This window comes from Alligator mississippiensis, chromosome 1, assembly GCF_030867095.1.
Source record: "Alligator mississippiensis isolate rAllMis1 chromosome 1, rAllMis1, whole genome shotgun sequence".
Taxonomy (NCBI): Eukaryota; Metazoa; Chordata; order Crocodylia; family Alligatoridae; genus Alligator; species Alligator mississippiensis.
The window spans coordinates 164,227,406-164,240,366 of NC_081824.1; the positions used below are offsets into that span (position 1 = coordinate 164,227,406).

The 12,961-nt window shown below is 48.3% G+C and overlaps 1 non-coding gene across 1 annotated transcript; it reads right to left on the bottom strand.

Moving 5' to 3' along the window:
- Positions 1-9,128: 9,128 nt before the first annotated feature.
- LOC132247976 (U4 spliceosomal RNA) lies at positions 9,129-9,269 on the bottom strand. Its single transcript, XR_009459349.1, has one exon. It is a non-coding gene; the product is annotated as a U4 spliceosomal RNA (small nuclear RNA).
- Between the last annotated feature and the right edge of the window lie 3,692 nt (positions 9,270-12,961).

Here is a 12,961-nt window from a genome sequence, read left to right on the forward strand (position 1 = left end):
CCCCTTTGAACGTGATAGGATCCAAATCTTTTTTTAGGATCTGGGAAAACAGGGTTGGGGACTCTGTATATCCCTGAGGGAGTCTTGTCCAGGTATATTGAAATCCCTGATAAGTAAATGCAAACAGATACTGGCTATCCTTATGAACGGGGATAGAGAAAAAAGCAGAACAAAGATCCACTACTGTGAAATATGTAGCATCTGAAGGGATACAGGAAAGAATAGTGGCAGGGTTAGGGACCACGGGGAAAGCGGGTAACACAGCGGCATTTACAGCTCGAAGATCTTGCACAAAGCGATACGTATCTTTACCAGGTTTTTTGACAGGTAGGATAGGTGTGTTGCAAGGGGAGCGTATTGGGACAATAATCGCTTGCTCAAGGAGTGAGGAAACGACAGGCTTGATCCCTTCCTCAGCTTCCTTTGAGATGGGGTACTGTGGGACACGAGGAAGTGGCTTGGCAGGGTTCAGGATGATACGCACTGGTTCAGCACTCAGCATGTGCCCCACTTCATTTGCATGGGTGGACCACAGCTGTGGAGGTACTCATGCCAACAGTTCCTCTTGCAAGAAGGAAGTGTCAGAATCAGAGTACTCCTGGGTTAGCAAAGCCACAAGCTCGGTTTCCCTATGTTCCGGTACCTCAAGGTAAACACCATCTGGGCTACAATAAATCACGCATCCCAGTTTACACAGCAAATCCTTACCAAGAAGGTTGACAGGTGCACAGGGGCTAAGAAGAAAGGCATGATTTTCAGACAAAGGGCCAATAGAGATGGAGACAGGTTCAGAGACGGGATGTGGGATAGGTTGTCCGCCTATACCGACAGCATTTACAGTTTCAGGAGAATAAGGTAGAAAAGGAAACTCAGCAGCCTTTAGCGTGGAGCGGGACGCTCCGGTGTCGACAAGACAGGAGACAGGTTTACCAGAAATAAGGCATTCAACAAACGGACCAGATTGGTCAGTAGCAAGCAAAGGAGCAATGATGTCACTGTCCCTCAGGCTGTCCTATTCAACGCTGGGAAAATTGACAGGAAGTGGAGGTGGGGGCTGGGGTCTGGGTCCTTGGCCGGGGCGGTTGGGGCATTCTGATTTCCAATGTCCTTCTTGCTTGCAATAATGACATTGGTTCCCATAGCCTGGGTTTTGTGGGCTCAAGGATCTATCTCTTCCCCTGAATCTACCCGGGCCTCCCCTTCCCCGTCCTCGTCCCCTTCCTCTACCTGGACCCTGCAACTGAGAAATCTGTAAGGCCATTAACTTAAACTCGGCACTGTCTTTAGACCGTTCCAATTTGTTATGAAAATGGTTAGCCGCAGCAAGGACTTCAGTCAAATCTTTAGTTTCCCAGCCAATAATTACTGTTTGAATTTTCTCAGCAATTTTAGAGTTAAGTCCCTGGACGAATGCTGCCACTATTGCTTGTTTAGCATTTCCGACTGGGTTATCCATTCCTGAGTATCGTTCAAATGCCTGTTTGAGGCGTTCTAAATAGTCACTGGGGTGTTCATTTTTGTTTTGTTTACAGGTATTTATTTTGGTCCAGTCTGCCTTTTTTGGGCAAATTGTGAGAACTGCCTGAACCAAAGCATTTCTCTTGTCAATAAAGTCTTGGCCAATCCCTGGGTTTTGATCTGGCCAAGTACAGGCAGCGTACAGACGTAGCATAGTCTCCTTGGGCAAAATGGATCGCATGAGCTGATTAATGTCAGCCCATGTTGGATTATAACAATTTATAACAGTCTGCAATTCTTCCTGAAATTTTTCTGGGTCTTCCCTGATTTTTGGGAACTTTTGAGTTAAATTGTAGAGATCACCTGGAGTCCAGGGTGCATGCACAGTTACTATATTTTGTCCATCGGTGCCAATGCCTGGCATTTGTCTTAGGGGGTACACTTGTGCAGTTCGGGATCTCAGATTGATGGGAGATCTTTCCATGCCTATTCCCATTCTTCTAAATACACCTGTGGTGGGTTGTGACCCAGGAGTAAATTGCCACACTGGTGATGATTGAGTGGCAGATATGGTGGATGAGTCCGGACTATTAAGCTCCGTGGATGGATTTACTGAAGGAGCTTCAGCTAATGGGTCACTAGCCTGGGCTGCAGCCTGATGTTGAACCGGTTGTTGCTGATGTGGGAGTCCCAGGAGAGCAGGGTTCGAACAAAGGTCAAGGATATCCTCTGCTGGCTCCGGTGGTGGGGGCGCCCCGGGCAATGCTGGATACATCGGAGCGGTGGCCAGCGTGTAATTTGGGGGAGCAGCCAATTTCTCCCGAACAGCTTTTAACTGCTGTTTTAATTTTTCTTGAGAGTCTTTTAGGCTCCTAGTTTGAGATTCTGTCCGCCTTTTGGACATTTCATCATACCAATAAAAGAACGCGTCCCACTGGTTTTGTGGTGTTTTGGATCCACGGGACTCTAACGCCCCTCTCTCAAGTGCACTATTTTATCCTGATCAAATGTTCCTTCCTGTGGAAAATGTTTCACAGGATCATCCCTAGTATACCAGTTCCACTTATCCAGGTACTTGCAAGTCTCAGGAGAATAGTGTGTGTACATAAAGTACGCCGGAGTCCCCTTAGGGGGGACAGGAACCTGTTTAGACTGACTTGTTCCCATTTTCAGTCACACAGGGAGACGTAGGAGAGGCTTATTTAGGATGTCCGGGCCGCTCAGTGCCTTGCCCCACAGTTTTTCACTGCCCAGACAAAAGGCTTCTGACCCGACACCGGCTCATAAAATGGAAATGGGGAGGGAAACACTAGAGGGATCCTTTCACTCCTGCTTTCGGCAGAAGCTACTGGGACGAGGGGTTTGGAAAAGACAAAATCACTCAGACGCCCTGTCCACTGGGTCACGAGGTTCCAGTTGGGTCCCCTTGCTTTCAAAACTGCCCTGTCAGGCAGAATTGGGGCGGCTGAACCCAACCGTAGTCTCAGTCCTGGTCAGTGGCTCATATTTCTAAATACACACACACATTCATTCAATAAGCCCTGTCCACTGGGTCACGAGGTTCCAGTTGGGCCCCCTTGCTTTCAAAACTGCCCTGTCAGGCAGAATTGGGGCAGCTGAGCCCAACCGTAGTCTCAGTTCTGGTCAGTGGCTCATATTTCTAAATACACACACACATGCACATTTATTCAGTCAGCCAGACCTCCTACCCCACACCGCCTTAGTTAATTAACTACAAGCCCGATGTGCTGTTGGATGAAGGTGCCTCAAACAGTTTCTCCCTAAAACGTACGTTACCAGACACAAAATGGGATCCTTTACCAGACAGAAAATTTTAGCCGGCACTAAGGTTCAGACTGACCTGTTTTAACAAGGTTCAGATCCAGTTACCACGGCCAAGTTGGGAGCCTACAGGCAGTCCTCCTCCGAAACCCCAATAGAGATTTTGAATTAGGTCTCTTACCTCTCAAGTTTGGCGCCTCAGGGTTCGGGGGGGGGGGGTAGCCTGCGGTCCTCCTTCCTCAGCCTGTGTTCTGGATCCGAGTCACAGCACCAGGAATTGTCGTGGAAACACACACAGAGTACTTTTGGGTCAGGTCAGCAGAAGCTTTTATTCAAAAGAAACTACAGCTGTAGGGGGAGTTCCAAAGTGACATGGATTTCCCAAGCACTTGGAAGGGGTCCCCCCCCAAGAGCAAAATCAGGAGGCTTATATACTTTTTAACAGTCGCTTACAACTCACGTGATCATATAGTGAAATTAGCATGAAAAGCGGCTATAATATTACTTCATTATTTCTTTGCTGTTCAGGATGGGAATTATGGGGGAGATAGGGTTAGTTCACAAACCTCCTTCTTGCACCTGGAAATCTACTTTGTACATACTTTTTTTTTCTACCTTCAAGGCCGCGGTGAGCGAAGCATTTGCAGAAGAGTTACAAAGAACAAACACTTGCCCTTATCTGTTCTACTGTACCAAGCCAGCAATTCTACACAAAGCGGTTATGTCATCTTATAACTAAAATAATCAAAGTTTAAAGCATATATTTTTTCTGATTCCACACATGCATCTATAGCATAGACACAGTCAGCCTGGCAGCTTGCAGAGCAGTGTCCAGCTGATAAGTCTGTTAGGGAGCAAGAACTGGGGGAAGGAAGGGGCATGGAGGAGGCAGATTGAGACCCCTGAAGTGAGGGAGGGAGTAGGGCTGGCGCTGGGGCAGACACTGCCGAGTCAGGGCAGGGCATGGGATGGAGCCATGAGTAGCTAGTCTGGGGTGGGATGGGGGATGCATGTACCCCTGGGGGAACCATGGAGTGCATGTGCCCCCCGGATCTGTGTGGGCTGGGACTGGGATGGCACCAGGCTCTTCCTGGTGTGGGGGTTGGGCTGACACTGCACTCAGGGTGGGCAGCGGTGGGAGGGCTATGCCTAATTCTGTGGTGGCTAACACCCATCACAGAAGAAGTCCATGAGAAGTTGATGGAGCTTCTTGAGGAAGGCTGGCAGGAGGCCCAACATGGTGCACTGGTGCCACAATGTCATGGCTGCCAGTTTATTAACAATGAACACCTGCCCATGGTAGGAGAGGCTGGGGAGACACCAGCACCATTGCTGCAGGCACACCTCTGCCTTGGCACCAAGGTCCTCCCAGTTTTGTGCCAAGAAAACCAACAGCCTGAGGAACACCCCCAGGGCTTTGAGACCCTCCCGATGCTATGTAAGACCCCAAGAAGCTCTGAGGGAGGGAGCTGACCCAAGGACTAAGAAGAAGGGTGTCACTCTTAGTCCTATGCATGTGAGCCGAAGAGGCATGCTCATAGGCATGTTGACAGCTGACCAAGGACTGGACATCACCCTGGGTGCTAAGGAGAACAGTCACACATGCTGTCAACCTCACCAACAGGCAGCCTGCCAAGCTGGAGGTTCATGGAAGGATCAGGCCGGTCAGGTGCTGCCACAGTGCATGGAGTAGGGGCTCAATGGACAAGGTGTAGAGCATTCCCGACAGATGGTATCCCTGGTGGATGCCCCTGCAGGCCAGAAATGGAGCACATGCTGTTCACCTTCAGAAGGTTAGAAATGTCTCAGTACTGGACCTGGAGGGCAGAGATGAAGATGAGCCTGAAGCCAAAGGCCTCTAGGGTCCAAAAAAGGTGGTCATGGCTGACTCAGCTGAAGGCTTTTTCCTGGTCCAAGGAGACAAGTCTGATGTTGACACTGAAGAGGGCTGCAGCCATCAACAGGTCTTGAAGCAGGAACAGATTATCCTGGATCCTCCTGCCTGGCATGCAGTAGCTCTGCTCAGAACTGACAATCAAAGCCATAATGGTGCATAACTGGCCGACCAAAGCCTTGCCCAGGATCTTGTAACCCGCAGACAGAAGGGACACTGGCTGCCAGTTCTTGAGGCAGCCAAGGCCCCCTTTCTTAGGCAGCAGAGTGAGAATTGTTCGGCAACACCTGACTGTCATATCCTGGTCCGTGAGCCTCTCGAAATATTTGCAGGAGGCAGGGGCTGAGAAGTGGCCAAAAGTTCTTATAAAAAAACCTCAGTGGACAACCCATTGATAGCTTTGCCTGAGGCAAGGCCCCCAACAGCAGCTGTGAGTTCCTCCAATGGCAGTTCTCACTCAAGACTGTCAGCCTTTGATGATCAAAGCCTAGGGAGGCCATTGTGTAAGCTCCTAGGGGACTCTAGGCAGATTGGTTCAGCTGAAAACAGTTCCTGGTAGAAGGCAATGGGATGGCATCAGACTTTGACAGGGTCTGTGAGTGTTTGGCCATCCAGGGTCTTAAGATGGTGAATGACTTTCCCCATGGCTCATCATTTCTCAAGGCTGAAGTAGTGAGTTGGGGCATCAGTCTCTGCCAGTTCTTGGCAGTAGGCATGGACCTGTGCACCCTGGTCTGTGCTCTCTGCTAGCTCCTGCAGATGTTGCTTCCAGAGCTTAATACCCTTAAGCAGCCCTGCAGCACCACCAGCATCATGCAGGGCCTCCTCAAGCTCCACCACATCCTCTTCCAACTCCTGAACATGGTGGCAGAGCTCACTTGTTGCCAACTGCATGTATTGTTGACAAAATGCTCTGATCTGCACCTTTTCCACATCCTGCCATTGCTTCCAGGAGGGGAAGGTGGCTCTTGTAATCTTCCATGTCCACCAGAAGTGAGCAAAGCAGACATGGAAGTGAGCATCATGCAACAGACTAGTGTTGAGGCACCAGTAGGGCACCTGGGAATGCATCCTGCTAGGAAGGCTCAGCTCACAAGAAACTAGGCTGTGATCTGATAGTCCTGCTGGGGTAATCTGGCTACAGCTAAAGAGCAGCAGGTGGTACCTGGTGACATACAGGTGGCCAAGGCATGGCATAGCAAGCCCACCAGTAGCCACCTTCAGCCGAGTATACTGCTGCACATCAGCATGGCAATGGTACCAGGCATGGAAAAAGTTCACTGCCTCCAAAGCAATCCGCACCTGCTTGGCTGAGGACAGATGGGGCTCTGGCCTGTTCCGGTCAAGCCACTCATTGATTGTATAATTAAAGTCCCCACCCAGGAAGAGAAGGTCATCACCATCAGCTGTGCTGTGCAAAAAGTCAGCCAGGATCTCAAGAATGCAATCCACTCTCACCCAGCAGTGGGTACAGATGTTAATTAGGAGGAGGCAGTGTTGCACTAACAAGGTGCAAACAGTTAGCAGGCAGCCACAGAAGACCTCTTGGGCTACTTCCAACTCAGGTATCAGCTGTGGAAATAAGAGGATCACAACTCCTGTGCTGAGGGAGGTGCTATGATTCAAGAACATGCAACTCTTCCAGGCGGCATGCCAGTCAGCTTGATTATCTGTGTCAGTGTGCATTTCCTGCACAAAGGTGACATCCAGCCTTTTCTTATGCAGGAACTCAAAGACAACCATCCATTTCACAGGATCTCAGCATCTGTTGACATTGAGAGAACTGAAAGCTGCAGCATCCATGCATAAAGAGTGTAAAAAAAGGGGACAGGCCAAGCCAAAAGAGCAGAGAGAAGCACCAGAGAAGAGCAAGCATGTAAGGCAGGAAGAAAACTAGGTCTACAACTCACTAGCCAGAGCTTCCCACAACAGGCACTCAACCTCACTTGCAAGCTTACTGAGGCAAAAGCCATAATGCTGCATCTATGGGATGGAGTGTAACATTGCCAATGCAGCCTTAGCAGAAAACAGGTTCCAGGAACCATTTACAAATATGCCGTGAAACTCTCCAGTGATGCTTTGTCTGGTCAAGGAACTCAATAAAGTTCTCAATGGAGTAGCCAACACAGAGAGGTTCCTCAGAGGCAGGAGCAGGCTCTGCCACTGGGGTGGAGAATCTTCCCAATGGCAGGGTACCTTAGCTGAGTTGGGGGATGCCACCCCCTGAAGCAGGAGTTCCATCAACTTGTCCTCAGAGGCAGAATCAAGATCTGACCCCAAAGAGGAAGAGAGGTACATGTCTTGCACAGAGTCACCGAGGTCTGGGGGAGGGAGGTGGGGAGGTATGTGCCCCCCCCTCCCCCGAAGACTCCTAGCATCAGGCCTTATGGCAGCAGCATCCTCCAAAAGGTCCTGGGGAGTCACATCAGTCCCTGACCTCTTAGCGGGGACAATCTCCTGGGCTGGAATCTCTATCTCAGAGCATCCTTCAGGTCCCAGAGGGCCCAACCTCCATTTTGACTTCATCAGGCTCAGGAAACTGAGAGGCGTGGGGAGGCTATTGGACCCCCCCCCCCAACACACCACCCCTGCACCTGAGTCACCCCTGACCACCATAGGGTCTGGGGGAGGGGGGTGGATGCTGAGGAGGCAGACAGAGAGGGGGGTCCCCATTCACTAACCTCAGCTACCTCCAAAGTGGTGGGAGGGTTTTGAGGGGATAACAAGGCCTTCTCAGAAGACACCTTCTGATGTTAGTACTTACTCTCCTCAGCAGAAAGAGCCAACCGTCACCCCATGGAGAGAGGAAGGAGGGAGCCAAATCCACCTCCGTGCAGCCACCTGTCTCTGATGAACTGGGGAGCAACTCAAGGGAAGGCTTGTCCTCACTACCTGATGGGACCTCTGCACCAGTGGCAGATGAACCACTAATGAGTGCAGCCACAGGCGGCTCTGCCACAGCTGGCTTCTTCCTCAGGCACTGGGCAGCCAGATGGGACCTGCTGCCCCAGCAAAACCACGGGATATCACCAATAGTGAGGTAAACCTTGAAACACTGCCTATCAATTGTGAAAGACAGGCAATGTTAAGAAGGCTTCTGTTAAGAAGCACGAACATCTGCTTTTAAAAGATAGGACATGTCAGAGCTCAGGAATCTTGCTGCCAAGTGGCAGTCTATGGACCAGCCCTGTAACCAAGCCATAAGTGTGCAGGCAGTTAGTGAGGTCATTGTCTGGGGGAAATGGGAGGGGGGGGATGTTGGAGGCTACCATTCTCATGGCTGGTGTGTCTAATAGTGTCACTATGCAAAAAAACACCCCAGCTGCACCTCCTACCACAATATCAGGCACCAAAGCAGGACAGCTGAGGAGAATGATGGAGACTAAATTCACCCAGGAAGCATAAAGGTCATTTTTGCAGCCTACAAGCACCCCAGAACAGAGGTGCACTTCTCCACTCCAATGGAAGCAGGGGCATGAAGCTAGAGACTAAAACACTGGTTGTGAAAGGGTCAGAATCCCCAGCAATGGGCCGCTAGGAGCTGCCTTCAGCTATTCCAGCAAAAAAAAAAAGTTAGTCCTGCAAGGAACCGGAGGAGTGGGGGGTGGGCAGCCCTCTGCCAGCAGGGAACAAAGACCCTGGAAAAAACAAACAAACACCACAGGAGGGGATAAAGGTAAGAAATACAGCAGGAGAAAGAGAAGCATCAGGGCAGCTGCAGTGGGGGGTGGGGGGGCGGAAGTGGGGACGGAGTTGCTGCAGGAGAAATGGCTTTAAAAAGGTGAAGAGAGGCAAGAAAAAGTAATGAAAAGTGAGGGACTACAGTGGGAAAGGGGTCAGACTATCTGGAGAAGGAAAAACAAAGCAAGAGAAGGAGGAAGGCTCACAAAACAGGCACAGGCTCCCAGGGCTCACAGGTAACACATCTGTTGGTGGCCATTTTGAAAGAAAGAAAACAGGAGAGACAGACAGACAGACTAGGAATGTTTTTTTTTCTCCGTGGAGATCATCAAAAATTGTCAATGCTAACTTTATTTCAAGTCACCATGGCAGAGAATTGGGAAAAGTTCTCATCTAGCAATAATTGCGCCTCGGCTTGGTCTCATCAGTTGTGATACTGCCACTGTGCAAAGCTAGTGAATACATTTAAAAAAAGCATTCTCAGATTATCAGGGAGATGGGAGACATTTATGCTGTAGAACAATTTTCATGCGTTTTATCTGAAATGATAGTCTACAAAAACAACAAAATTCAGTAGAGCCAATAGAAAGGTCCCCATTGACACCACCCATCTTTTCATCAGGCCTCAGTGAGCAAATCTTGATAAAATACAGATATGCACTATTTTCATTGCAATACAGGTGCTTATCTTGAAAGAGCCTCAAATAACTAGTACGAAACAATTCTTAAACAAATGCAGAATCTTTTATGTAAATAAATTATACAATAAAATCTATACTTGTCTTATGCTTTTTCAGGCCATTTATCAATCCAAATGATTAAATGAATTCCCTTTCCTTCTACTTTTACTCAAAAATAAATTAAGTGAAAGTTATATCAATACCATTTTCTCAACTGTAAGTAATTTATTTTTGCATTCTTCTGCTAGTTGTTTCCAGTGGTTTTGTTTCACGAATTATGCTTGATCATTCACTGGTTCCCAAATGTCAAAGGCTATTTTCTGGAAACCTTTTGTGTCTACTATTCATACATACAGAGACACATGCTGTTATCCCAGATTTTCTTACTTGTTATTTATTTCAGTATTCACTGTTTTAAGTGAGATCAGTATGTCTAGAGCAGCAGGCAAAGTTCTCATTCTATATGTTCTATGTAGCCTGTTGTGATGAGGAAGGCATTACTATATTATCTCTTGCAGGGAACTTTCAGTTTGCCAACTTACTGGAAAGAGAATCTATTCAAAGACTGTTATAATTGCTTTGGCTTTTTCACAAAGGAAAAGGAATATTTATACTCTCATAAGAGTGAGAAATAACAGAGCTAGAGGAAGAGAAGATAATAAACTTAAATAACAGATCAATTGTACTCTTCTCACATGCCACTGACTTTATCCAGTGCCTCATTTTCCTTGAGTATAACCTACTGAAAGACCTTGCAACTAAAGTTCTCTGCTCATTTATAAAGCAAGTCCAGAACACGGAGGGCTGTGCAATTCTCTCAGAGGTACCTGCTGATACGTTCACAGACTTAAATTTATGGGGCTACTTTAAGGGGGTTGGAAACAACCAGTCATTGTAAATTCCTATGACATTTTGGTGAAATACTGTCATTCATTTTATAGAGGAGGAAGCAGGGATGCATAATGGTTATATATCTTTACCAGCAGTACACAGGAAATCTGTGGTAAAGTCAAGAAGAGAATCCAATATCCAGACCAGTGTTTTAAATACAATCCCATACTGACTGTTAAGCAAAGAGAATCAGATTTATAATGGTCCTGGTGTCTCCCAAGGCATTTATACACGTGCTTGGGGGGGGGGGGGGAAGGGAGGGGCACTTTAATTAAAGCGACAGCAAGAGCTGCTGAAATTAAAGCACCTCCCGGAGCATCATGTGTATCAGTGTCCCTGCACTGAAAAATGGCGGTGGGGATGCTTTAACTAAAGCTTATTGAATGAGTGGTCCTATTCCATTCTGCTTCAGGTGCCTAAGTGTGATCCTATTCCATTCTGCTTGGGTGTGTCTACACAAGATGCTACTGCACAGTAGCTTGTTACTGCTGTGCAGTAGTGTTGGCAGGCACTAACCATGACACGATGCTACTGTGCAGTAGTGTCTGAAAAAAACATGTGGTGATAGTACTGTGTAGCAATGCCAGTTACTACACAGTCATTTAGTTCTTTAAGCAAGTACTAAATGACTGCACAGTAACAACTGCGCAGTCCACCACTCGTGTAGATGCAGCCCTTAGGCATGTCCACACATGCAAGCACGTGCACTTGCAGCAGCTCAAATAGAAGCGGTGCAAATTTGAGCCAGGACTTTTTGCCTCAGTGCATGTGCTTGGACATGCACTTTGTTGTGTAGCAAATTGTGCCACTTTGGGCAAAATAACCCTGCCTGGCTCCTCCTGGATCTGCAGCCAGGGGCAGCTAGAGGCTGGGGCCAGCACCTGTCCTGCCCCCATCAGTACAAAGAGCTTCCCTGGCAAGTAGCTCAGGGCTACTTACTCTCAGGAGCTTCTGGGACCCAGCCACTTGGTACCTGGGGACACTACCCCTTGTGCCAGCTGGACTGCTGAAGCAGTCCTGAGAGTTCCTTGCACCCTTTACCCACTGCAGCAGTCTGGTTGTGAAGTGCTGCACACCTGCAAAACCCAGATGAGGCACCTGCCCCTCTGGGCCAGCTGCCAGTGGACTGTGGATATAGAGTTGGCCTTTGTGTGGCATTACTGCCATGTGTGCCCCTGCCCAGCCATCTGGGCAGCTATTGCCCAGAAGATGTTCTGGGTGTGGCGGCCTGATTTGAACTGTCAAAGGGCCCCAGTTGGCCAGGAGGTAAGCCACAGCCAGCTGGGTCCAAGGTGCCAGCTCTGAGCAGGCAGGATTCTGCCTCCCTGGGAGGAATTCTGGTGTTTCCTACTTGAAAACTGAAAAATCCCTGATAAAAAAAATCCCAAAGTCACTCTGTAAAATACCTTAAAATCCATGTTCCTCCACAATTAAAACAAAAGACCACTAGAGAGAGAGAAAAAAAGAAAGAGACAGCAATCAGTTGGGCAATATGTTATTGATATATCTACAGTGTTAAAGCAATGTGGAAGCCTACCAGTTACAATAATATAGTGAATTCTAAATACACATTCCATGAATTCATGAATACATGATTATATGTTTTCCTTCCCCCCACAACAGCTACATCCCCCCTCCCCAGGGGCCACAGCCCCCACTGCAGGGCCCATATGCCCCACCCCCGCTTGCTCCCTCAGCTGCTGCCTCACCTGGCCCTATCCCTCACTGGCTCCTCCAGCCCTGCTGATGGCTGCCCCACCCAGCCCCATCTCCCACTTTCACCCCCAACCCCCGATGGCTACCCCCCACCAGCCTCCAGCACTTAAAAAAAAAGCCTCTACTCACTGAGCAGGGGATGTGTGGGCTCTGGGGCATCCTGGCTGAGCCCCTGCCCCCCCCCCCCCAGGCAGCACAGGGCAGGGGGTGCAGCAGGGCCCAGGCTGGGGCTATCACCCTGCCCTGCAATGTGTGTGTGTGTGGGGGGGGGGGGGGGGCAGTGACCCTGACAGCAGCTCGACCTGCCAGTAAGTGCCAAGGTTTGTTTTTGGGTTTCCCACCCCCACGGGATGCTGGGGTGTGGGAGTAGGCATGCCCCTTGATTCCTTCTTCTGCTTGCTGCTTTTTTAATTTAGTTTTAAACTAAGTTGATGGCACATTATAGAAATTGGTGTGTTAACATTTTTAGAGGATGGAATGGGATTACACTTCCTAAATCTTTTAAGGCACCTAATAAGCAGAATAGGATCTGGCCCTACACGTTGCATTTTTTCCCTAAAGTTAGGAACCTCAGTCAAAACTGAAACACTTATTTAACCAATTTCAATTGTGCTTTTTAATTATTAAATATTTTTCCTCCTCAAACTCAAATTGCTTTACCAAATTAGCTCAAACTATCTAAAACCAACGACAAAATCATCTTTGGTTAGGGAATGATCAATGCAGTATACTAATGGGAAATCATAACAAAAATACTTTTCAAACTTAATTGGATAAATTATGGCCACTCCCTATGAAACAAGATGTATTTTTGAGTGTCAAAATAGCAGAAGTCATTTTTTTTTAAACCAAGTAACCT